Source organism: Lepidochelys olivacea, assembly GCF_965140295.1.
Source record: "Lepidochelys olivacea isolate rLepOli2 genome assembly, chromosome: 6".
In the NCBI taxonomy this organism is placed as follows: Eukaryota; Metazoa; Chordata; order Testudines; family Cheloniidae; genus Lepidochelys; species Lepidochelys olivacea.
The window spans coordinates 44,252,531-44,279,179 of record NC_140416.1 but is presented as its reverse complement, the minus strand read 5'-3'; the positions used below and the strand labels follow the sequence as shown (position 1 = coordinate 44,279,179).

The window sequence follows — 26,649 nt, the reverse complement described above, 5'->3', positions numbered from 1 at the left end:
CACTCTGTACTTTAATCCGTGTGTATATGTACAGAGGATGGGTCATTATTGGAAGGAGATGTCCTCTGTGCAATGAATCCTATAGAAGAGAGGTTTAATTTGTCAAGGGTATCATGTGAAGATACATTTTAAGAGACTTATTGTTATTCATCTCTGCTGTAAGTGCCACAGCTGTATCCTTTGCATACCAATATGCTGCTGGAAGGTTTAAGTCAGTCACACTTACAGAATACTACCTCCAAAAGTCTCAAAGCAGCCATTCAGTGTTTGTGAATAAGCATGCAGGTGCCTAGGCATGCTTCATTAAGTAGTGGGTAAAAAGAGGTGTAGAAGAAAAGAAGACTTTGATGTTCATCCTTGAAGGTCAAAAGCATCTCTAAGTGAACTAAGAAAGTAAGTTGCATGGAACATTTGGACCAAAATATTTTAATTTTTAATTGCAGAAACTGTAAGACATGTCTAGTTTGGGATGATAGCTAGGAAGATGCAGGTTGGAGTTGTGAATCCAGCAAGTTCTCTCCAATTCAGATCTTCTCTACCAGGCAGATGAAGATATGCAAAGCTGTGTGTATAGTGTTTTGCCCTAGGTTTGCCCCATCTTCCTAGCAATAACAACAGTAATCACAGGAGACTGGCGATTTCTAGCAAGTCCACATAGTTCATTGTAGATTTTCACTTTGCTTGTTTTTACAGTCATGCTGCTGACATTGCATGGAAAAATGACAACATAGATCTACATGGGAGGTTGTGTAGATTCATTGCTGTCATCTGCTTGTAGATGCTTTTCAAAAGCTATTGTTTTTCTCTTCATGGCCTCAGACAAGTGAATCTCCTTGAGTTATTATGGAAAGTACCAATATTGATCACAAGCTTGTTGGAACAATGTATTCAGGGTTATGGTGGATTCTCCATTGCTCGCAATTTTTAAATCAAGATTGGATGTTATTCTAAAAGATATGCTTTAGGAATTATTTTTGGGAAGTTCTCTGGCCTGTGTTATACAAGTCAGACTAGATCATCACAATGGTCCCTTCTGGCATTGGAATCTGTGAGCAAATATCACCCTGTGAGAGTTAATTGAGGTGCAATTAAGTGTCCTGTACTCACAGCACCTTTTGCTATGATCATGTCAAATCTCACATGCTAAGTAACATCAGTTTTTAAATGGGAGACCTCTAAGGAGCACCTTATTACTGTGGATGGTACGATAAGTGGTATTCCTTGAGTGCTGGTTAATGGAACACAGTACTGCTGCAGTTGCCATCTTTTGGATGGGATGTAAAGATCTTGGTGTCATAAATATAAAGGGAAGGGTAAACCCCTTTAAAATCCCTCCTGGCCAGAGGAAAAATCCTCTCACCTGTAAAGGGTTAAGAAGCTAAAGGTAACCTCGCTGGCACCTGACCAAAATGACCAATGAGGAGACGAGATACTTTCAAAAGCTGGGAGGAGGGAGAGAAGCAAAGGGTCTGTGGGTCTGTTGGTATGCTGCTTTTGCCGGGGATAGACCAGGAATGGAGTCTTAGAACTTTAGTAAGTAATCTAGCTAGGTATGCATTAGATTATGATTTCTTTAAATGGCTGAGAAAAGAATTGTGCTGAATAGAATGACTATTTCTGTCTGTGTGTTTGTTTTGTAACTTAAGGTTTTGCCTAGAGGGATTCTCTGTGTTTTGAATTTAATTACCCTGTAAGGTATCTACCATCCTGATTTTATAGAGGTGATTCCTTTACTTCTATTTACTTCTATTTCTATTAAAAGTCTTCTTGTAAGAAAACTGAATGCTTTTTCATTGTTCTCAGATCCAAGGGTTTAGGTCTGTAGTCATCTATTCAAATTGGTGAGGATTTTTACCAAACCTTTCCCAGGAAGTGGGTTGCAAGGGTTGGGAGGATTTTGGGGGGGAAAGACGTGTCCAAACTACGTTTCCCAGTAAACCCAGTTAGAGTTTGGTGGTGGCAGTGGATATTCCAAGGACAAAGGATAAAATTAATTTGTACCTTGGGGAAGTTTTAACCTAAGCTGGTAAAAGTAAGCTTAGGAGGTTTTCATGCAGGTCCCCACATCTGTACCCTTCAGAGTGGGGGAGGAACCTTGACACTTGGTCTTGACCATTTGTTGTCAATACATGTCTCATTGCATTTTTGAGAGTCTGAGCAAAATCCAGTTCGGGTTGAAGTTCCAGCTCCCCTGTCATATTCTGTCCTCAACTGTTGCATTGTGTTGCTGTGTGTTGTTAAACAACCACTCCAGGCTTCATCTTAGAGGTGGCTATGTATGTGTGGTGGGTAGGGTGACCATACATACATCACCTTTTGGGGCGGGGGCAAAGCTGGGCATTAATCGTCAGTTGGCAAGAGCAAATGGGACCAATGCCCAGTTTTGCCCCCCAAAAAAGTCGGGTGTGCCCCCCTAGGGGGGTGTGAAGGAACATTTGGGGGGGCTTGGGCAAGCAGTAGCACCATGCTGGGGCTCCCTCAGGCCAGCCCCGCTCAGGGGGGCAGAGTGGATGGGGTGACCCTCAGGCCAGACCCACTCAGGGGAGGGCTGGGAAGGGGAATCCCTTGGGCCAGCCGTGAACAGTGTCTCGTTTCCACTTTGGGAAATATGGTCAATCTAGTGGTGGGTGAAGTGAGCTCTACCCAATAGCACAAGTGTGTTGTAATGGTAAATTAATGTTTTGAGATCATTGCCTGGGTGGTGCTGTAGAGCTGTATACATTGACTTTTGTTATATAGCACAGCAAATCAATGGCAGAGACACGTGTAGAACCTAGGAGTCTAGAATTCCAGTCTTTTCTGTAACAATGAGAAAATGTTCTCTCCCTATCAGTATAAACCCCATAGTATAATTTTAAATGGCTGCACTTCTGTGTCTCTTATGAGGAGTGGTACATCTTGCACCTACAGTTTATCAAGTTTCACACCTCAAGACTGTGCCTGGTGCCACTCCTGACAGAGAGGGAAAGCACATCCATTGAGAGCTTCTTTTCCATTGTGATGATGTTAGAAACTCTGTTTTTGTTAAAGTTTTAAGGTGGGTTTCAGGGCATTAGGAAAAGTACACCAAAAGTGACACTGAAGTACTTGAATCAAACTGCTTGAGCTTACTCGTTTACATCCCGGTCTGCAAAGCATCCCTATTCAGGCAAGTACATACTTAACTTAGGTCACCTGAAGTCAATGGGCCGCAAGCATGTGCTGAAGTTCATTCCCAAATTAGGGTCTCATTCAGTGATACTTTAGTGCTTCCAGAGAGGTGTATGTAGTTCAAGTTATTAGTAATAACAGTCACCTCAGTCAGTAAGGCATTCCCAAAGGTCCATCATTTGTATCAGTTATGGGAGTGTTAAATTTTTCTAGTTACATGCGTTTGTTTCATTTGCTTTTAATTCATACTGTCTGTTGGCAAATAATTTTTCCCATGGACTATCTCCTTTCCCCTTGTGGCAAACACTTCCTTTTCTGAATGTTTTGTATGGAGCTTTAAGCTGTTTTTTGCTATTATGTCTTACGACTAAATACCTTTATGCGTGTACTAGCATACCAGCTGATGTCTATACTGTACTTTGTAAAGCACAGCCATTCTTGTTGGCATGCTATATGTCTTAGGTACCAAAATGTCTACCCAAATGTTCACAGCCTTACTGATTAGCAAATAGCATCTACTTTATATGTATATAGTCACCTTCACCGTGTGTTTTAAGTCATAGATTCCTTTAACAGTTCTCATAGCATGAGGTTTGATGTACTATTTCACTGTACTTAGATTCTGATCACTTAACTCAATAAATTAAGGGGAATGTTAAGCCAATACAACTTCTTCACTGGGAGTTGAATGCTGTTCCAAATTCTCCAGATTACTTTTAACTTTTATTTATCTTTTTTGAGGTTTCACTAGGAGCTGCTTTGTGTCCAAGATCTATGAAGATCTTCAAAAGATTTCTTGCTATTGGAAAATTAGAGTATTCTCCATCTCCAGTACTTATTTGTACTTCACAGCCTCTCCCCAGCTCAACCCTGCTGAGTCTGCTTACCTCTGATTCTGAGGGAAGTTTGCATAGGCTTAATTCAAATTCTCCATGCCCATGTAGCTATTGAACTATAAGTCCTACATGGTAACTTTTATGAGCATGGCATTCTTATGAGTCTAAAATCAAAATATTCCTTACATCAGAGCTGTTGGGTGGACATGTTACATGCTTTATTTCTACCCAGTTCTTTGTATATTTATGGTGGTTCTTAGCTATGTTTAGTTTATATGATTGAGTTCTTTTAACGTAAACAAAAAGTGTTTAGAAAGAAAATGTTCCAAAGTGGACCGCATGCTTTCCTCTTGCATGGTATTTTTGTTCGGTTACCCAGCATACTGTGTCAGTGGAACTGGGGTATTTAAAGAAAATACACATTATAAACTCCAGAGAATATTGATTTACGCAGCAATGTTAATGCTTAACAAATGGCCTTCCTGATCACAAGTAAACAGGGACTGAGGAATTTTAGAAGTCTGTTTTAATTTTGTATTTTCTTTAACATTGAAAAATATATATAATAGTATGGCTCTTTGTTCCATGCTGCCTTATAAGTTTTAAGAGAAAGAGAACTGAAGAGCAGTGACTCAGTTTGGGGACTCAATTGTGAATTCTAGAATATCTTCAGTTTTGCCTACACAAATCACTGAGAGAATTTGAGTTGCCCAGCTTGTATAGCTGTTATCTAAATTTACATGGCTAAATCATTATGCACCACTTTGAAAATTCATCATTATCTTTCGCATAGCTGAGAATAATTGACTAATCCTAGTTCATGATAAGTAGTGCTAAATGGCCGATAGTGGTTTTGGGTTACACAGATGTCTTAAACACTGAGGTCTGGTAAGGTATGGCATGGGTTGTTAGCTATCATAACAATACCAAACCAGTGGTATCATTTTATTATTGCTTAGGACTCTGCCTTGGCTTTTAAAGTAAGCAAAGTGTTGCCAGAGAGGTGCAGGACCTGACTGGCAGCTGCATTTGGCTTGTGGACTGCTTCAAGCAGACAATTCTAGGGACTCTGCTTAAGAGACTCTTACAGGTCCTGTCTGGAGATTCAGTATGCACTTCCCTAGAATGCCCACTGATGCAACAGAGGGAAAGGCTTTGGCCATGCCCCCACTGTACCTCAAAAGCTGTGTAGCTGTTCTTGTAATCCCCCCCCCCCCCGGTCTTGCACTCAAGGGGCAGGCAGAGGGAGCTTGGTTCCCAATAAACAAATGCACCAAAGAGGAGGAAAGAGACCCAGAACCTTCTATCCCACCTCTTGAATAATCATGACAGCCAAGATATGGCCTTTGGTGTTTTATGGTCTTCTAAGATACAGAGTTCTAGCTCCTTAATTAAAGTGGTTGTGCTCGTGTTAGTCAAATGGAATGCACCTCTTGGATTTTTGAATTCAGTCCCCCGAATCAAGCAGGAAGGACCCTACACTCCTTACTCCCGCCGTTTATCTAACATTTCTTCAACACTTCCAGAGACACAACTACTTCATTAATGTTAGTTGGCAGAATCTCAGTGGTAGGTAAATCCTGTCTTAGACAAAACGTAGCCTCTGATACACATCACATACACAACCCAGTAAAGTTTTGCAGAGGTTTGGGGTGAAATCTTAGCCACATTGAAGTCACTGGCAAACCTTTTATTGATTTCATTGGGGTCAGGTTTTTGCTCCAGATATCTTATTTGCTAATTGTGTTGAGATTAGTCCATAACTTACATGGAGCAGGGATTGCTAATGAGGGAGATGCGTTTAGAAGTCATACCATTTTCACAGAGACCTTTGGAGGCCTGAACGACTCATGGTTTGTCATGACCAGTGTGACGCGTGCCCCATATCATCTTCTCATATCTTTTTCCATAGCATCTTGTCTTTTGTCATAGTTCCACTTTACAGAACAGATTGGGGGTAGTGTGGGGGAAGTACTCCTGGAACATGAATCCTTACTACTCCCCTGTGAGGGAGGTAAGCATCCTTAGATTGGAAGTTCTTTGGAGCAGGGACTATATTTTTGTTCTGTGTTTGTACGGCACCTATTAAAATTGGGTCCTGGTCTGTGATTGGGGCTCCCAGATGCAATGATAATACAAATAATAAATAATTATTATCCTGTTCAATTTACAGATGGGGAAACAGAGACAAAGAAATGCTAAGTGACTTGTCCAAGGAAATACAGGAAATCTGTAGCAGAGCTGAGTATTTGTTGTTTGACACATTCTGCTATAACTATTAAACCACCCCATCCCCTACGGAATATAATGTACCTTATATCCAGCTTGAAAAGTTATAGATAATGGCATTTTAGAGCTAATATTTGAAAACTTGCATGTCTGTGTATAACTGACCCCATTTTAGCTGTCATCCAGGTTTGAACATGGAACCTGGAGAGCTAAAAGCATGCGCTTCTACCACTTGAATGAAAGAACGAAAGATGGGGTTTTCCAAAGCACCAAGTTGTCAGGTGTAGCAGAATCATTCGCATCTTACTTGGGCCAGCCACTAGAGGAGAATAAAGACCCACTTACTTCTAGTATGAGTTACATGTGCATTTTCTGTGTAAGAACTGATGTCATCCCAAGCACATAAAATAAAGTGTTTCCCCATACGCCCTACCTTGCCTTGCCAGTCACTCTGTAAAACTGCAGGCAGGTTGAGACTGTAATGCCATGAGTCAGTTTAATAGTGATGCAAATAATAATACACTGTGCTTCTACAGCACCAAAGGAAAGTGTTCACAACATCCACTGTGAGGTAGGTAAGAGGGAATCTTTTCACCCACCGCTGAAGTGCAGCCACCTCTGTGGTAGAATCTAGCAGTTGTCTTCAAGGCATAAAACAATACTACATGATGTAAGAGGATGTGAAGAACAAATTCAAACTGCCCGCAGTATTTATGTACATTATGTACTTATGTACATTACCTGACTTGGAGTTTTCTCATGCTCTCACAGAAAATGGCAAATGAGAAGCGCCTAGTGGTTAGGATATCATTTTTGCATCCCCTTCAAAGGTCATCTATATGTGAAGACAATAGATTAGTGCCAACTCACTCACTAAGCCACCACCATCACTTCCTGCAGCACGTAGGCTTCCCACAGAGATCTCCCAGCCAAGTAGCATTTCAGCTGGGCACTGCTTCTTTTAAGATCTGACAGAATCATAGCCTGACATGGTATGGTTTGCAGGAGAAGCTGCTGTTTGCTTAGTGAACTGTAGAGCTGTCCAAGAGTTGGTGGTTAACACAAAAGATAAATTAACCAGGGTGTAATGCAGTGACACTCCTTAGGGGTGCCCTGGGTTGTGAGGCACCTCATCACCACCTGTCCGTAGCAATGTCTTCAGTGGAGCTAAGATTTTGCTCCAGGTTTATAGTACCAATGTTTTTGTAAATGTGTTAGAGATTCAAGGTAGTTACACTCCATTGTTTTAAAATGTGCAGCCATCCTTGAGAGTGGAGCATTTGGAGCAATATAAAGATCTAGTGGAGAGTAATCTGGCTCTCTATAAGAGAGAGTGATCAAGTAGGAAACTCAGGTAGTAGAGCAGAAGTTAAGTATCAGAGCGGAGAGAGGAATGTGGGTGTATATGATGTCTTGTCTTTGCAAAGTTGCAAAGATATATGCTGCATATCGGCCTTGCTGTGTTGCAACTCTCCTGCACGTGCTGTGTGCCCAGAGTCAGTGTTTTCTGTTATGCTTTGGGAGGTAAGATGAGTGCTGAGCAGCACTAACTCCTTATGCTGCGTGTGAGATATGGTGCGAGAGCAAAGCGCTCAGAGCAGTGACTTTGAAACACAAAACTAATATATTTTTTCTGCTAACTTTATTTTCTTTGTGTTTCTTAGACTTCTTCCACGGAATCTCTCTTCTACTCTTGTGTTTTTGTAATGTTGTAATGTTTGTCGCTGTTCAGTTCTTTAGATCGGGGTTGCTCATCTCTTCCTCACCTTCCCCCTTAATTTCTGCTAGCAGCTCAACAAATGATGTCTTTGTTTGGCTTTACATCTGCAAATGTTAACATATCCTTATCACATCAGAAATGCTGGTTTAGCATGTGTCCAGCTGCCCAGCTGTATATTTCAAGCCAGCAGTTTTGCTGTGTGAGTAGGTTTCTCTTTCAAAGTATGCTAAATTAGACTCAGGCTGATTTTCACAGTAGGTCAGCCTGCAGCTTGTGTGTATGAAAGCATTAGATCAGCAAATAAAGATGGTCAACCAGCAAGATGTAGGTTTGCAGATTCATACAGTATTTATGCTGTTAAGTAACATGGAAAACAAATCCACAGAAGCCAAATTTGCCTTTAACAAAGATGATTGTCGATCTCTAAAACTAATTGCAGGTTGCCAACCACCAGGATGAAGAATTAAATTATATCAACCCAGCTGTACTAGGAAGAAGAGATCTAAAAACAGAATATCCACTAAAATTATTATAGTTACTTGTATCATCTACACAGTATAAAATTATATAAATAAATGGCTTTGTATAATTTATGGCAATGTCTACTTTAAGCTTCTATGTATTGATTAACACATTTCAGAGTCTGCTGTATGCAGAAATTTCTTAAACAGAATAGAATTTTTGTAGTTTAATAAGAGAAGTTGACTTTGATCAGTCCAGTTACATTTATAGAACAACTATGTCCCTGAACAACCCCCCCCCCCCAGATGTTCTGGTTTAACTTGGATTTTAACTTGAAGAGTGGTCAGTTTGGATGAGCTATTACCAGCAGGAGAGTGAGTTTGTGTGTGTATGGGGGTGGGGGTGATGTGAGAACCTGGATTTATGCAGGAAATAGCCCAGCTTGATTGTCATGCACATTGTGTAAAGAGTTGTCACTTTGGATGGGCTATCACCAGCAGGAGAGTGAATTTGTGTGGGGGGGTGGAGGGTGAGAAAACCTGGATTTGTGCTGGAAATCACTTTAGATAAGCTATTACCAGCAGGACAGTGGGGTGGGAATAGGTATTGTTTCATATTCTCTGTGTATATATAAAGCCTGCTGCAATTTCCACGATATGCATCTGAGGAAGTGAGCTGTAGCTCATGAAAGCTTATGCTCTAATAAATTGGTTAGTCTCTAAGGTGCCACAAGTCCTCCTTTTCTTTATGTCCCTGTAGGTATTGATAGAATGCGATGAAGCTTTTAAAGGTACTTCATAGCCCAATAAATAGGTATAATTTGATAATTTATTTTCACACAATCTTGCAAATTCCAAATAAAATTGTTTTAATGGTATTATTATAAGCTTCTTTCACAGAATATGTTAGTGGAAGGGAAAAATAAGGTAACCAATGAGGAAAGGTTAATAAAGATTCAGCCTTCAGGTTGCAAACAATTAAGTGGTTAACTTATGGTTAACTTATATAGAGATGAGCAAATAATAAAAGAGTACACTTGATACATAATCTCCGCTGCAGCACAGGAGAATGGAATCTGTTTTCTTTACACAGAACAGTACAACAAGCCAACATAGGCTACATTAAATATTATTGATGATAATGTTGTTAGGGCTAGATTCCAGGAGAAGGCCTTTGGACAAAGGACCATAAGCTAAAGATTGCTGCTTTGTGTCACTTAATGTTGTTTGGAAAATCATGCATTCTGTATTTAAAAATAAATAATTGTTGTTCTCTGTGAAAGGGATAATTATCATATGGTTACTTTTGAGCCCCACTGTGAGGCTGTATTTGAAGTGTGTGTTTCTGCCTCCTGCTTCTTCTGTTGAAGTGAATGGCAAGTATAACTTGTTTCCTAGTAGCTGGATTTATGTCACTGGCATCTCAGCAGGGTGGCTTATTCAAGGAGTCATTACATTATTTGTATTAAACCTCTTAGATGTTTATGGATTTCTTTTGTCTGAATATTCTTCAGAATAACTGAGTTTTTCTACAGCAAGTAAGGAAACCAGAATTACATGGATGTTCTCTTTGTCTTGATGCATGGCATAGCTGCCAGCCCACTGTCCTCCCACCTCACGATCTTCACCTATCACTTTCAGCCGGAGGAGGGTAAGGCACCACTCATTGCAGAGTGCGTCAGCTGGCCATGGGGCATACGGATGGTGGCACGTGAACAAAATGAAATATTCCCACCCGAGTATTTCAGGCTGCCTCCATAGTGCTATTGCCACAGAACCAAGGAAATGAGATCTCGGATCCCTGGAATGGCAGTATGTTTTACTGCCACGAGCCCTCCTGTCCAGTCTGTGTTGCTGCATCTTTAACTGATCTCAGGAATACTTTACTAAGGTTGAGAGTCCCACTGTAACAAACAATACAAAGCAAACCTCAAAGCAAAGAACACAACGCTACGATGTTATTTTCAAACAGAGTGACGAGCCCTGTAGATAAATTTGTGCACTGGAACTAATATTGAATCTGAAAGCTTATGCAGCTGGGTACAAGAGGAGCCTGACTATCAGCCTTAGTTTATCATTCGTAGTATATTTCTGTATTCATCTAGTAAAGATCAGTGTGTCTGAAAGGCAGGGGGCTCACTTTAAATCAGTCTGGGTGTTCATGACCATTTGAAAAATGTGCTTTGTATAGGAAAGCTTTTTCTCAGCACGCAATGTGGGGTGGTGCCAACCATGGAAATAGGGGAGCTTCTCCAAGAATTGTCTCACTACCAATGAAGTTAGAGAGTTTTGACACTGCAATTGCAAGGTGGGCGTACCTGCACTAACTTTAATCTAGTTTGCACAGCTAAAAATAGCAGGAAGATGTGGTGGTGCAGAGCCCAGTGTGGACAAGCAACACAAGTAGGTAGCAGGGTTCTGGGCAGACCTGTACAGCCAATGCTGAAACCTGTGCCACTGCAACTTCACTGCTGTTTTCACCCACGCTAGCTAGATTACAGCTGGCACAGGTGTGCTTGCCCAGGCTGCAGTCGTACCTCTGATTGCAATGTAGATGAAGAGCCAGTGAATATGTCTCGAAGGTACTGGCCCTTTAAAAACTACAAATTCCTTTTGCTGGTATTTGAGGGGAGGTGTTAGTGGTGGTTAATTTGTTTTTTGCCAGCATTGCTTGGTATGAGTGGTTTTTGTTCACAAGAATGTTTGCAGATGCTGAACTCTTTACAATGGCTCTGCCACAGACTTTGAGTGAATCTCTTAATCTGTCTGTGCTTCAATTCCCCATTGGTGAAATGGAGAGGATACTTCCTTTTCTCTAGCCTTTATCTGTCTGTTTAAACTGTAAGCTCTTTGGGGCAGGGAATGTCTCTTACTCTGTGTATATACAACAACGAGCACAATGGGGCTCCAATCTTTGTTGGGGCTTTTACATGCTAACATAATACTAATGAAAGGACTGGTCAAAACTGTTGTTAGATGTAAAATTCGTTTTTCAAATAGATATTTTTCACTGTCCTTTGCCACTTTTGTTACTGTTGTTTTGGTTGGGCTCAAAACAGATTTAGTGTCAGAACATTATGTTTCAATAATGCTGAAAACTTCTGTTTTGATTTTATCATTCCTTTTATTTTTCCCAACTTTTATACTGTATTAAAATATCAGTTAAAATATTTAATATTTTATAACCTTTATAATATATTTAAACATTTTGATATTATTGAAATGAAACATTTATATGTTTATAAATCAGATACTTTGGAATTTCCATTCTATGATAAATTCAAAAATTTCAACTTTTCCAATTCAGGACAAACACATTTCAAAATGCTGGAATTCCTGCAGAATGGAAATTGTTTTCTGACCAGCTCTAACAACAAGGTTCTTCAGGAGGGTGTTTTGAAATGAGTGTGGACTGGAGGAAGATGAAAGAGGATGAGGAGAGACATGACAGCAGAGATGTCACTGCCAGCTGGCAGTGAAGGAGTTATGCGAAAACCTGATGATGAATGTTACAGCTATAGGGCTAGCTGCACCTCTGTCCCATTTCTGGTTTCTCTGAGTGCACCTATGTCACGTCTTTGGCTTCTTCCCATTAACTATCTCAGGGTGGAATCTCTGGATTCTTAGATGATGACCTGGTAGCACTACCCTTTTTATACCAACCACTATCATCCAGAAGGCCCTATGTGGTCTCAGCATCTGTTTTTCTTCTCTTTGGGAACCTGTGACCAATGATACAGTGACCAACAGCCTTCTTCAAGCCGAAATATGTTTATTAGCAATTGGAACAAAGCATTCGAGGAGAAAGAATTTTAAAACAAGAAGCAGACCTCATGTGTGCCTAACGTCCCATAATGGCAACCTAAGTAGGCTATCTTCTTCTTCAGTCACCCCATGGGTTCATGTGTCTGACCGTCTTTCATTCTGGTTCTCCCCTTGCACCTCCAAGAGAGTGTGCGGCTAAATGCTACAGGTTTTCTTTGTTTCTGAGGGAATACTTATTACTGCATTTGTGGATTTTATGCCTTTCCTGGTGAAACCAGTTTGGCAGGCTGGCAGGAGACTGAGCCAGAATTGTCAGAATAAATAGTTGTGGCTTTGACTCTTAATATCTCTAAAGTGGAATCTGATATGTGACCAGCTTGATCCATCTCCTCCTCTTTTCTGCCTACCCCATCACACAGACCCTCATCTAGATGCATTTTAAACCAAAATATTTATTCAGAAAACACCAGGCCAACACACAGTATTAACAAATTATTACAGAGCGGCTTCGTGTTTGTCACTGTGAGAATGAGACACTTGAATGTGGTGCACAAGAAAAGGGGAAGCCATTTACGAGAGGGGGACGGTGCAGCTGGGTCCATACTATTTTCACGGGACAGGAGTGGGGAGGAGGACTATAATGGAAGCAGGAGGAAAGGCAGCCCTCATCTGTTGCGCTCTTTCTGCCGCCTTCTTCCCCATTTTCTCCTGTGAAAAATGTGTGAGCCCCACCTGTCCCCTTCCTATTGAAAATCTATTATTGTCTCCTTCCAGGCAGTTGGTCTCCTTCTCATAGGCCTCTCTCTGCTCCTTGGAAGGAAAGGGAGCAAAGGGCTCAGAGCTATTGGAGGAAGGTCTCCTCCTTCCCTCACCTCCTGGCTACTCTCTGTCCTGTGAAATGTCACCTGACTATGCAGTGAAAGGCAGTAAGGAGACAGAATCCTCTGTGATACAGGGTATACTGCCTAATGTGATACAGTGGAGAGTTCTGTTTATAGAGCAGTTACTTTAAATTCCTATTGGACAGGATGCACCCCTTCTGTAATAGTTAGGGATGACTGTGCTCTATTGATTGTATTTCCAGTAATAGTGAGTAAACTGAAATGCCAAATAGTAAACAAATCTGCTTTGTTCATCATGCACTGGTGATAATCCCTTCAAAATTAGCTATGATTGTCGCTAAAGGTTGGTGCTTAAGCCACAGTTCTTGACCTCCACTTGGGCATCAAGGGCCAGATTTTTAAAGATATTTAGATGCCTAAAGATGCAGATAGGCATCAAGTAGGATTTTCAAAAAATATTTCAGTGAAATCAGTTGGAATTAGTCACCTTTTGAAAATCCCAGTAGGCATGTGTCTGCATTTTTAGGTGTCTAAATACCTTTAAAAATCTGGGCCCAACTATCTAGAGAATAACTGCTGCTCATGTTTGTTTTCTAGGGTTTCTGTAATGCAGCTAAAAGTTTTACTGCTGAAAACAATATGTTGCTGAGTTTCTGTGATGATAATTTGAAGGCAAAATTCTATTCTTTGCCTTACATGCTTTTCCTACTCAATAACTATATTGGAAAATGCAAAATAGAATATATTGATTATACAGCAGAAATTATTAACTTACAATTGTTTTAGCTGAAACAAAAAATCTGCTGGTTATGGAAGCTAATATCGAATAATAAAATATTAATATAAATAACAAGGTAAAATAATGTATTCTTATGTAACATTAGAGTTGTTTTTAATGTCATTGAATTAACAGAATCAATCTTTGTTTCTTGACCTTGTTAGACAAATCAGGTTTCTCATTTCTCTGGCAGCCAATGATGATGTATTTGATTATTTGTTTCAGAGAAGGTTTTGACAGGTCACATTTAAAATGTATCCTTCATGGCTCAGTGATCAAGGTATAATTGAGCTTTAAATAATACAGTCAAACATGTCAATCCTAACAAGTTCCTTGAAAAGAAAAATCTGTTAACCTTTTCTTAAGACTGGGGCTTCCCATACTGTAATGGCCATATCTGTCAGGTTGCCCCAGCTGACTTGTATACCAGTTGTCTGTATACAAGCACCATCTGTTTAAAACCTTCTGCTACCAATGTAGGCTCACCTTTGAAATGGTAGCAGGTCAGCACATTGCTGTATTTCTGGGTGGTACAGTGGCTCGGAAGCAAAAGCCATAAGGGAGGATGCTATGCTTTTACCACTGGATGTATAATGTACCCCTGAATTGCCACTGGACTTTCAGAAAATGTAATACTGTTTGCAGTGTACAGACTGAGAAACAGCGACAATAGGAGCACACCAGACCTCAGACTTTTCTTTCTTTACACCCTAAAAATATCTCTTTATAGTACAGAATGTTTGGAGATTCCTTTTTTAAATTAGGGAATGATTCCTGAATGTTAAAGATATTCAAGCTACAGTATATCAGGTGTCAGTCAGTTTTTTCCTAAACCAGTGAGGCTGATTCCACAGTGAAATGAATCTACTTTACTTTCCCCCTTTGCTGAAGTAGTTTCAGAAAATCTTCTTTCTCATCATTATTAAGAAAAATGCTCCAACATCATGAGCATCACAAGTGAAACTCTTATGGTAAGGTCCCAGCAGGGAATAAACTCCCACGAAGCAGAGAATAATGCCACTCATAAAATGAGCAAATGGTCTTGCCTCTGGAATCAGCAACTCTTTTGAAGGGTATTATCCTTTTACTCATTTGCTAAACTAGTCATCCACTTTAAGTGCAAGTTGGAGTGAAAATGTACATATATTTCTTAACATGCTTTTCAAGCATTCCTACTCCACTGTGTGTGGATTAGAGATCTAAATCTGCTGCAATTTCACTGAATCTTTAACCATTCTTAAGAATTTTACCATTCTTAAGTTTATATGCTGGTAAAAGCAGCTGCCTCTATATATAGTAATAAGTGGTGTGTGAGCCAAGTAAAAAGAAACGTCCTGATTGGCCTGACTATTAACCTTCTTCAGGAATTCAGTTGTTTCTTAAGAGTAGTCATAAAATATTTGACACCTGTATATTGAAGAACATAGGTGCCAGATTGGGTATGGAATAGATAGATATCGAAAAGATGTGGGTTAGGTGTTCACAGGGTTATTGGTTAGAGTGAGATTTCCAAGTTTCACAAGAACATTCCAGTCAATTAGTGCTTGAATCATGTGACCTATGTGACAGGCCTAGTAAAAATAAATTGAGGAAGGGCCTCTGTTCCCTTTTCTCCTCTGCTGCCAATAATTTGTTGCCCATGTGAGTTCCTTCTCTTATCCTATTATAGCCATTTTAAAGTTATCTGTATCCAAATAATGCCAATTAGCTCCTAAATACCAGGAGCAATCTCTCATAGTCATTGGAGTGTGCCAGGCAACATTTTGGAGTCTGAACTAAGGGACAAAAACCTGAAATAAGAGCAAACTGTTATTAGCAAGGCTGCTTTAAACAAGACACACACTTTCTCGCTCTCTCTCTCTCTCTCTCTCTCTCTCTCTCTCTCTGGTACCTATAATATTTAATTGTTTTTATGTGTATGCATGCGTACTCAGCTACTTAGGTGATCTACCTTATTCCTTGAAGTAGTTAAATGTCAGAGACTATAATATACTAGCAAATTATTTTTTCATTGCACAGTACTGATGGGCTGACAGAAAAGAGAAACTTTGTAGAAGATCTCTCCACCATGCTTCAGAGATCAGGATTCTAAGGGTATGTCTGCACTGCCCACGTTACAGCACTGTGACATGGGCAGTGTAGTCACGCTTTATCACCGAGGGGAGAGCTCTCCCCATGATTAAAAAAAAAATAACCACCCCGAATGAGGGGTGGTAGCTTTATCGCTGGGAGATAAAGTGCTGTCTATACTGGTGCTTTTCAACGCTAAAACTTTTGTTGTCGCTCAGGGGGGCATTTTTTCACCCTGAATGACTAAAGTTTTAGTGCTGAAAGTGGCAGTGTGGATACAGCCTAAGATTCACTCTGCTGTCAGCCAATCATTCAGAGCAAGGATAATGAGTGAAGCTTATCCTCTTACTTTTACTCCTGGGCAATTGAATATACCTTCTAGTAGAACACATACAACAAAACAAATCTCTGATTCAGTTCTCTTCATGTATTCATCCATTCTACTTTAGTATTTGTGTGAAAAATTCAGTAAAGCCTGTGAATTCCACCTACTGTATATCTTCCCAGGATATCTCAGCTGAATGTTAGGATGATCATTATGTAGAGTCAGCTATCACCATACAAATCCACTACTTTATAAAACAAAAAGCACATGGTTCTCGACTTAAGTCAGTGAGGATTTCATGGAATAACACAGCACACTCAGAACAGTGTATCCATTTTAAAGTTGAAATGTGCCACTGTGAATAAACAGAGTAGAAGGTTTCAATTTTTAATAGCACAACTTCAAATGATGCCTGCAGCCATACCACTCTGGGCTTTGATCTTGTCAGATTTAGCAAGCTGAACAGACTCGGAACTGCTTTGTATATGGATGGAGGCCACCAAGGAATATCCAGTAGCTACAGCTAGTGATGTAGGTGATTTAACAAATACCCCTTTTCCTTTGAATGGGAATGGAACCAGTGCCCCAACTTTAGTGTAAAGGTCCCTGTTGCTAGAGATGCCATCTGTTAGATAAAATGAAGCTGGTGGTGGTTTGTGATCATTAAAGATTATGGCACTTTATATAAGAACAGGGATCTAATGCTATCTTGGCTAGATTTCAGTGTGGATAATTACATTTTGCTTACCTAAAAATCTTCTGCAGTTTCCAATGGTTATGGCATTTCTCTTTCCTTAGTGTTCTGAACTGCAGAATATTGTTTTTGAAAACTGTTACACAGCTACTGAATTCACTTCAAAAATGGCTGCATTTTACATATGTAGCGTGCAAAAGGAGTTACTAGTGAACTAGTCCCCTTGGGGGGTGAAACCAGTCTGCTTTAAAATTTTACAGTAATCGAATAACATCAATGTAGCTAAACTGATAGTGTGAGTCCACACTGCTGTACATGCACTTGTTTAAGATACCTCATGTGAAGCACTGTGTCTGCACAGCACTGTTTTGGCATAGGTGCATTATATTCTGGGTGGGTATCCCAGGGTGCCAAGTACTGCAACAAGTGTCTATGCAGTCTGGGTGATTTTCAGGAACATGTTAGCTTTCATAATTTGTACTTGTAATGAGCTCAAGTCGCAAATAGGGTGCCTGTGGGTGTGTGCCAGCAAAATTTAAAGAGAGCGGGGACACCTGGTCCAGATGACTTCAAAAATTCATAGCAGTAGGGTGCATACAGGAAACCTGAGAGAAGACCACTTCAGGTGTGAAATGATGCAGAGTGGTAGTAGTGGGAGGACTACATGACTCGTGGGGTAGTATTATCAGAAAGGTGAAACATCCACGTGGACCTTACACCAGTATAACTCCTGTTGAAAAAAAATGAAGTTGGTTCCAAAGCAATTTAGTAATTTTATTTTAAGTGTAAAACAAATTGGTATAAGATGATTTGTGCCTAGACTCAAGGCAATTTCTGCTGAAAAATGTAAACTATATCTATGCAACTTTGCCGTGTCGGCAAGCCCTCCACTGAGAACAAGAAACTCAGCACATCCTCATCCGATCTCTAGCTATACCCAGCAGAGCCTGGCTTCAAACCCATGACAGAAACATGGAAGGGGTTACTCAGTGCTTGAAGTTAGCATGCCAGCTTCTTTGAAACTGAGCAATAGCTTATGGAAGTACAGACTCAGATAATTTTAGGTGTGTGTCTGAGGACAGACAAGTGTTCCCATAGGGCAAGTAGTAAATAAATAAAACTAAAATAAAAATTTTCCTTGCATATACTTGCAAGGTTGTGGATCAAGTTCTTTGTCTGCCATTATATTCCTGAAAATGAGTGGTGAGTGAGGAATAATTTACATATTGACTTATGATTGGTGAAAGGAGATAGTTTCATTCCTTGACAATGGTGCTTTTTAAGTGATGTATTGGGGTCAGACATAGGCAAACACCATTGTAAAAATATATAGCAAAGATTGAAAGTTCATGGCAATAATTTTAATGTTCTATTTTATCGATTTTCATGTCATTGGTTCTCCAGAGACAGTTTCATCCATCCTTTTATGCATACAGAGCTAATTAGGCAAATGTATTTTGATATGGGCTACTTTTAGCAACGAATAGATTTGCCTCCAAAATCATGTGTATGGTTTTGCTGCTTTAAACACCTATATATGCCATTCACTTTGCATAAAAAGATGCCTATAGACTCCTTTTGTGGGGATGGAATGCATAAGCATTTCTTCCCTTCCCTTTCAGTTAGTGTTCATTGCAATCCATCATCAGAAGCACAGGTCACATGCCATTCTTTCCTTATTACTGACAGTGATTAGAGCAGCTGTGTGCCAATTAATATAGTCAATAGTTGTACTTTATGTGAACCCAGCACAGAGATGATTGTGAAGTAGGGATCAGATTTTCTTTCTTTAGCGGAGTCTGGTTTTAAATTTAAGTGGCAATGATATTTTTTACTTTATTCTCTCTGTTGCCCTGGAGTTGTGTTGAAGTTACTAATGCTCATCTCTGGTTAAATTAGAGCTGTTTGATAACCCCAAATTATTAGACAATGTTTGTGCCTACAGTGGGAGTTATCCATCCCATGAAAAGAACATACTAGTTGTTTTCCTGCTTCAAGTGTGAGCTAATGACTCCGAAGCATCATTTTTGCTGGTCATGCTGACCAGTTTTGGCCCATGATCACCAGGGGCTCCCCATTGCCTGTCTGTTTCTATCTGTGGTCTCTTGTCTTGCGCTTAGATTGTAATCTCTGTGGGGTCCAGGATAGTCTTTTTTGTTCTGTTAGTAAACTGCCTAGCATAGTGGGGCCCTGATCCAGAATAGGGGTTCCTAGGTGTGAGCCCAGTACAAATAGTAAATACTACTGGTGGTAAGGGGGTAGGGATTGTTTTGGGCTAACCAGTGGGAATGGAAAACAGCTTGAAACTGTGATGGTGAAAATTCTAACACAGATCCTTCCAGTGTGGTCATGTGATTAGAACCAAGGACCGGCAATCAGAATTTGTGTGACTATTCCTAGCTCTGTCTCTCCCTAGCCCCATCCGTTTTTCAGAATGAAAATGAAGGTGATATACAGGAATCCAAGGGTACAGGGAAGGGTGTCTGCATTGGCTACCCAAATCCTGACAGCTCCCCAGACAAAATCTGGGAAATTGTATTTTCTCTCCCTGGAAACAGTTACGCTACTGTACTACTGTGTCCTAGATCATCTGCTTTGAACAAAGCAGACTGCTGTGATTTGGGTTGCGGGGTCTCCAGTAAAACTCCTGATTTTTCTCATCCATTCATGTGTCAGATGTTTGAAAGAAGAGTCTGCCCCTGTCTGCCTGACATGATTAGTCCTGAAAAGTTGCTGCTCATCACATTGATTTCCAGTATGGCTGGTAGCAGCAGACAGCCTAGTGCTACCAAAATGTGCTGAATTATTGTCCAGCCTTAGTTCTCAGAGGATTATAGCAACTTGTTCAAAATGGGAGATTAGCTATAGTAAAAATGCACATGTCCAGAGCACTGATTCATCACTAATTGTTGGGCATTGTCTAGTACTTTTTGCATTTTCAATAATAATGTACATCTCTTAGGCCCTTGTTGGTCCATTTTTTAGAGTATGTCACCTCTGTCCCCTCTCGCTCTGAAACCATCTCTAGTTACAATGCAGTTTCACAGAAAAGGCTTTGACTTATATAAAAGAAATTTGCAGAAATCACTACAACATAGAGATATTGGTGGCTCCTGGCCAAATCCTCCCCACTATTCTGCATTGGTCCTGAGTAGCTGGATTTGGCACAGAGGAATCCCGTGTGGGAGTGAAAGAGTTGTAGCTGTTAAGCCCTTGCTCAACAGGGGGCAAAGGCTGGTGGAGTCACATATCCGTGAATATACCTTTGCCCAGCCTGCCTCTGCCCCACCCCCCAACCTGGCTGTGCAAACACACATGGAGCCCCTAGGGAGGTGGACTCCCAATTAGGGGAGTGGATTCTGTGTCGGCTCCTTGAATCCTGACTGCCCCAATGCTGTGGAACTGCACTGGTTCTGTTGCAGGTGGAAGTCCTGTGGGAATGCAAAGGAGGGACCAGGATTTGCCACATGCCTTCTTGTGGCCTAATCTTATCATCAGCCTGCCTATGGTACTTAATATATGATAACCATTACCACAGTGTCTGAGCACCTCACAGTGTTTAATGTGTTGACCTTTAGGAGTAAAATCAGTCCCTAAATGAAAAGAAGCTGAAAGCAAACTGCTTAAGTGGAGACAGATCCCTAAAAGGGGAAACGTGCTGCTCAGACTTGAGACTTGGTGAGATCCCAGAAGCCCACTGAGTATTACAGAGCCCGACATGATGTCTCTTTTATTACTTACTTGTCAGAAGACTCGGTGCTGGCTGTTAGTCATTTAAACACTAATGCCTTTGATCATCAAATGCCAGATGCTTTTCCATAATGCAGCATTACAAGTTCTTTGCATTTTATAAAAATTAAAGGGCGCTGTGCCCAGTGGTGTGGTTACTCCTCAGATGAGTCAGAGGATTTACAGTTTAACTGACTAATAGAGTGCCTGTTTTCTCAGATGTTTTCAGTACATTATAGTCTGAGCAGCCTTCCTGAATAACTGTTTTTATTTGAATTCGAGAATGTCAGGAGTATACTGCAGTATCCAAAAAGGTAATTGAAGGTGGTAGACTTGTTGGATGCATATGGAGTATAATTACATTTTGCAGTCAGATCTGTGAAGTTGTTTTCTTCTTATTAATTATTATTGTTTATTATTTAATTACCAAATTTAATGCTTGTGAAAATTACCAGACTTGACAGCCCTGGAGACTGGGGTCTTGTATATAGCCTGGATAGCAACAGTACCTTGCTAATAGACCTCATCCCCAATTTAGAGGGGGCCCAGAGGGTAGTTCAGGCTCCGGAACCATTCAACTCTTGACCATTCTGCTGAGACTGCCAACAAATAGCGCCATTCATGGTGGTAGCTTTGTGAGATGGGACACTTGTCCACTAGGAACTGGGCTCTATGATCCACTAAGTCATTTCACAGGGGCCACTCAGTAGCTATTATTATGTGATGACTTTTTTTCACTACCAGTCTAGACTGGGATTTAAATGGTGACCTGATTGTGAAAGTTTCCCATTACCAGTCCCAAGCCATCTAGTCTCAAAGACATGGGATACTGCACTGTGTACACTAACAATGTAACCAAGAAAGCCTGTAAATATATAGGTGGAGTGGAGGCCGAGTGGTATTGCCACCAGACTTGAGTTCAATGCTCACCCTTAGCAAGGAGAAAGTGCCTTATATCGCTCACCAGCCAATTCCTATAGAGTATTATGGTCTTCACTGTGATCCCATGGAGAACTTCTTGACCAGAAACTGTGTCCATGATATGGGGTCAAAGTTGGCCTTAATCACAGCCAAAGCAAGCAGACGTGAAATGCTGCTCCTTTGTGGGCTGTACATCTCATGCAAGCTCTAAAATTTTCAGGTTGGCCTTGTCTCCCTCTCGGACATTAGAACCAGTGGGAGAGCTGACTTCCCCTTCAAACATCTTAGGGCCTTGCTCTCTTGATTGTGGGTGGCTCACAAATTTTGTAAATTCCTATTTTCTACCCTTCTGGTTTTACAGGTACAAAACAGTATAAGAAAAACAATGGAATCATTCTAATATGCAGGTAATATTACACACCCAATATGGAATGAAAATAGAATCTGTGGTTTTTACGTAGGGCCTATTGAATTGTTGTGGTAGGACTTTTACCACCTCAGCCATCTCCTCAAGACCTCCTTATGTATATTACTTATTCTAAATAATTTCTTCTGCAGCATTAAGGTTTCACTGTAAATTTCCCATCAAAGTACTGATTTAGCCCTATGTTTCTTACTTTGTGAGAGCTGATAATGTTGCAGCTAGAAGTTGTGTGACTGCAGGCTATCAACTGTGCCCAGCAAAGAGGTATGTGGATTAAGAACTAATAAATATTTGTCTTAGCTTTAATCATCTATATACGTATATGGCAATATCATAAAATGGGGATGATGATGATGATGATGATGATGATGAAAAGTCTTATTTGCACCAAGTCACACGAGAAAGCATTTGTTTAAATATTTCATTTTGAACTACCCCTTGTTTTGATCTGTCCTCTTCATAGCCAGGCTGACAACTGGTTGAGAACCACTGAACTTGCCTCTCTCTGCCGTTCTTCATCGTCTGGAACTCTGTAAACAAAGGTTTTGTTCTAAAGGGCCTTTCCTGGCATTCCTTCAAACACAGCAGACATTATTCTCTCTCTTTTTATGAAGGATATAGCGGAAAGACAGCCCTGTGTAATTTCACTGATGATATAAATCTGATAAAGTGTCCCATAGAAGGCTGATTTACTGGAAAGGGAAGTCTTGATTTAGTTGTAGATGATTAAATAACTCAGTCCTAATGTTCACTGAAGTCACTGAATGACCAAGGGATTAAGTCCTTTGGGCCAAATCCTGAAGCAGAATAAGGATTCATTTAGCAGTTGGCTCAGGTAAGGAGAGGTGGAGCCGCTCTATCCCAGAGGAGTGCAGGAAGAGATTGTGTCTCACCTACTGAAAGACCTGACATGAACAGGAAACTGTACATTATTTAATATGGTGCAGCCAAGTCCCCCTGCAGCTACCCAGGAGTGGAAATCCTCTTCATAGTCAGGCTGACAACTGGTTGAGAACCACTGAACTTGTCAATGGTAGTTTTGCTTCAGTAAGGACCTCAGGATTTTGGCCCTTTACAGATTGTTTGTGTATACTGACCTTGGTTCTCACACATTATAGATGGGATTTTCAAAAGCACTTACTATTGGTCTAACTCTGCTCTCATTCAAGTCCAGGGAAAAGCTTCCTTTAGTTTCATTGGGAGTAGAGTTAGACCAGTGCTATGCATTTTCAAAAGTCCTACCCACCTCAGAAAATATGTACGTTTTGGAGAGTCAGTGTACTCTACTGAATACACTGGAGTGGGACTCAGAAGACTTGATTTTTATTCCTGGCTCTGCCACTGACATTGGACAACTCACTTCACTTTTCTGGGCTTCTGTTTTTGGCTTAATATAACAGCTTTGAATGAAACCCTAGTTTAGTAACTGTGGATATTGCGGGCAGTGAATAAGGGGAACAATGTGCATCATGTGACCATATAACCAAATTAGGTTGGTGCTTCTAAGTAACAGTTTTGAGAAAAAGCTTCCATTCTGTGTGAGAGTCTTTAGAAACCAGACATTAAACCATACTAGGGGACTCAGGATCTCACAGGCAAACTTTAGTAAAGCTTTTGCTACTGTCTCACCTGACCTTCTCATAAACAAACTATGGAAATGCAACTATAGATGGAGCTACTATAAGGTGGGTGCAAAGCTGGTTGGAAAACCTTTCCCAAAGAGTAGTTATCTGTGGTTCACAGTCATGCTGGAGGGGCATAACAAGTGGGGGTCCCGCAGGGATCAGTTCTGGGTCTGGTTCGGTTCAATACTGTATCTTCATCAATGATTTAGATAATGGCATAGAGCGCACACTTATAACGTTTGCGGATGATACCAAACTGGGAGGGATTGCAAGTGCTTTGGAGAATAGAATTAAAATTCACAATGATCTGGACAAAACTGGAGAAATGGTTTGAAGTAAATAGGAGGAAATTAAATAAGGACAAATGCAAAGTACTCCACTTAGGAAGGAACAATCAGTTGCACACATACAAAATGGGAAACGACTGCCTAGGAAAGAGTACTGCAGAAAGGGATCTGGGGGTCATAGTGGACCACAAGCTAAATATGAGTCAACTATGTAATTTTGTTGCAAAAACAGTGAACATCATTCTGGGATGTATTAGCAGGAATGTTGTAAGCAAGACACGAGAAGTAATTCTTCCGCTGTACTCCGCGCTGATTAGGCCTCAACTGGAGTATTGTTGTCTAGTTCTGGGCACCACATTTCAGAAAGGATGTGGACAAATTGGAGAGAATCTAGAGAAGAGCAACAAAAATGATTAAAGGTTTAGAAAATATGACCTTTGAGGGGAGATTGAAAAAATTGGATTTGTTTAGTCTGGAAAAGAGAAGATGGGGGACGGGACATGATAACCGTAAATGTAAAAGAATGTAAGACGTTGTTACAGGGAGGAGGAAGAAAAATTGTTTTTCTTAACCCCTGAGGATAGGACAAGAAGAAATGGGCTTAAATTGCAGCAAGGGAGGTTTAGGTTAGACATTAGGAAAAACTTCCTAACTGTCAGGGTGGGTAAGCCCTGGAATAAATTGTCTATGGAGGTTGTGGAATCTCCATCATTGGAGATTTTTAAGAGCAGGTTGGACAAACTCCTGTCAGGAATGGTCTAGATAATACTTAGTCCTGCCATGAGTGCAGGGGACTGGACTAGATGACCTCTCGAGGTCCCTTCCAGTCCTATGATTCTATGCCATTCCCATAACCATGAAAGGGGATGAATGGGGGTATTTAAGTTAATTTATTTTATTGAGGACTCTTAGGGATGGCTGCAGGTTTCATACTTTCCCACTGATCCACCTCTGTACCTTTTTTAAATGTGGTTGCGCTTCTGGTAATGGACTCCTAAATTCCCACAGTTGAGCTGGGCCGGTTCTGGAAAGAACATTGGTTTCAAAGGATGGAGGAAACTAGTGGAAAGCGACGAATCAAAATAAATATCGGAGACAGACTTTCTGCCCCCTGGCAAAAGTTTCTCTTTAGGAAGATATCCAGTAAGTTTTTCCTTTAGATGTTGTGCAATATTTTGAGCCTATTAGAGTTTGTGGGAGGAAAAATTATTGGTTCAAAGATTTATTTAACAATGCAGGCTGGAGCTCTAGTGTTCAAAAAATCTGTGTTAAGAATATTTACAAGGCTGCCAATTAAACAGAGATCCTGAAGGTCATTACTAAATGTCCTTTAGGAATAGCGGGTCTAGTCTCTCGGAGTAGTTTGAAATTCAGGTAGACTTGGCACTGGCTCTTTCCCTTGGATCACTGTTGTTCAGGGGCTTTTTATATCCCCTGTATGCTTCCTTTTTTCCATTTTTGATGTCCCGTGGAAAATCCTGACCCCTATGTTACAATATAGTACATATATACACACGGATTATACATAGAGGGAAAGGACAAGAGAAACTTTGAGCTGTAGCTTGCCATTAGGGTTTGCATCCTAATTTTCAAATAAATCTGTACATACTTTTAAAATAAAATTTTAAAAAATGCCCCCTCACAAACACAATCTTTTTGTGTACTTCTATCTTCTTTGGTAGATTAATAGAAGTTGTTGTTGTTTGAGTTCACCGGTAGCAAACACCAAGGTGCTGATAGAGCCATTCAAAAGGAATAGTAAGCTGAGTGGGAGGTGTTCAAAGGCACACAGGGCAGTTAGGCGCCCAACTCTCATTGATGTTGACCCCTCTGAATTTTAATTTCAGGCCTCATTTTAAAAGGTTTTATACACAGCTTACAGTTAGATGCCCTAATGTGTACTTTTAGTTTAGGATCCTTTGCAGCAGCTGTAGCTGCTGTATATTCAGGGAGCTATATTAAAAAATAAAAGGCAGAAAGCTTTCTTCTTAGGTTAGCAATTTACAGATTTCTTCTTTGCTGCCTAATCTTCTCATTTATATGCCATTCTTATATTATCTGTGTTGCGATTTAAATTTTTTTTTTCAATTCTAAAGAGAAGCTGAAACAGGAGGTTAGTTTTCATATGGCCCTACATTTGCAGGGGAACTGAAAAATGTGTGCAGCTTTGCAATAATCTGGTAAGGATAGAACAGTGACTATGCTGCAATAAATAGAGTTAAAGGTTAATTTTTGTCATGACTTTCTGGACCATGTTTTAAAGGACCTCCCATCTGTGGTGCACTCATTGGTTTAAGCAGTTACAGCTCTTGCACATTCAAATTAGGAAACGGCATCCAGTTGACTTTTCGCACATGTGATTGTGATAATTGCCTATGCACATGGATGCAAGTGCAAAATCTTCACATTGACAAAAGGGAAGTTCTTTCAAAATGGAGCCCTTTGCATAGCACTTATCATCACTTTATATTGTTACATATCATCAGACACGCTCTGGGATCTCCTGGCTAATCAAGAATGTTTCCTTGCAGGTTTTTATAGGTGTTTTCTAAATCATTCCAGACTCCCTTCATAGCAACATATGTTTTTTGGTGTTTGGAAAAGATGAAAGATTCATGTGCATAGCAGGGACACTTAGGGAGAGTTGGATTATCCCAATGGAAGGACCATAATTGCATCTTATGGTATTTTTTCTCCCTTTTTGAATTAAATGATGATTTTCACTGCTATCTGATACTAATATTTGTATTTGGCATTTATATGGCATTTTCAGTGCTCAAAGCACTTTGCAAA

General features: G+C 40.4%; 1 protein-coding gene across 1 annotated transcript in view; it reads left to right on the top strand.

Moving 5' to 3' along the window:
• The window catches only part of NAV2 (neuron navigator 2), a 671,297-nt gene that overhangs the window by 258,649 nt on the left and 385,999 nt on the right, over nt 1-26,649 (top strand). The window lies entirely within an intron of this gene.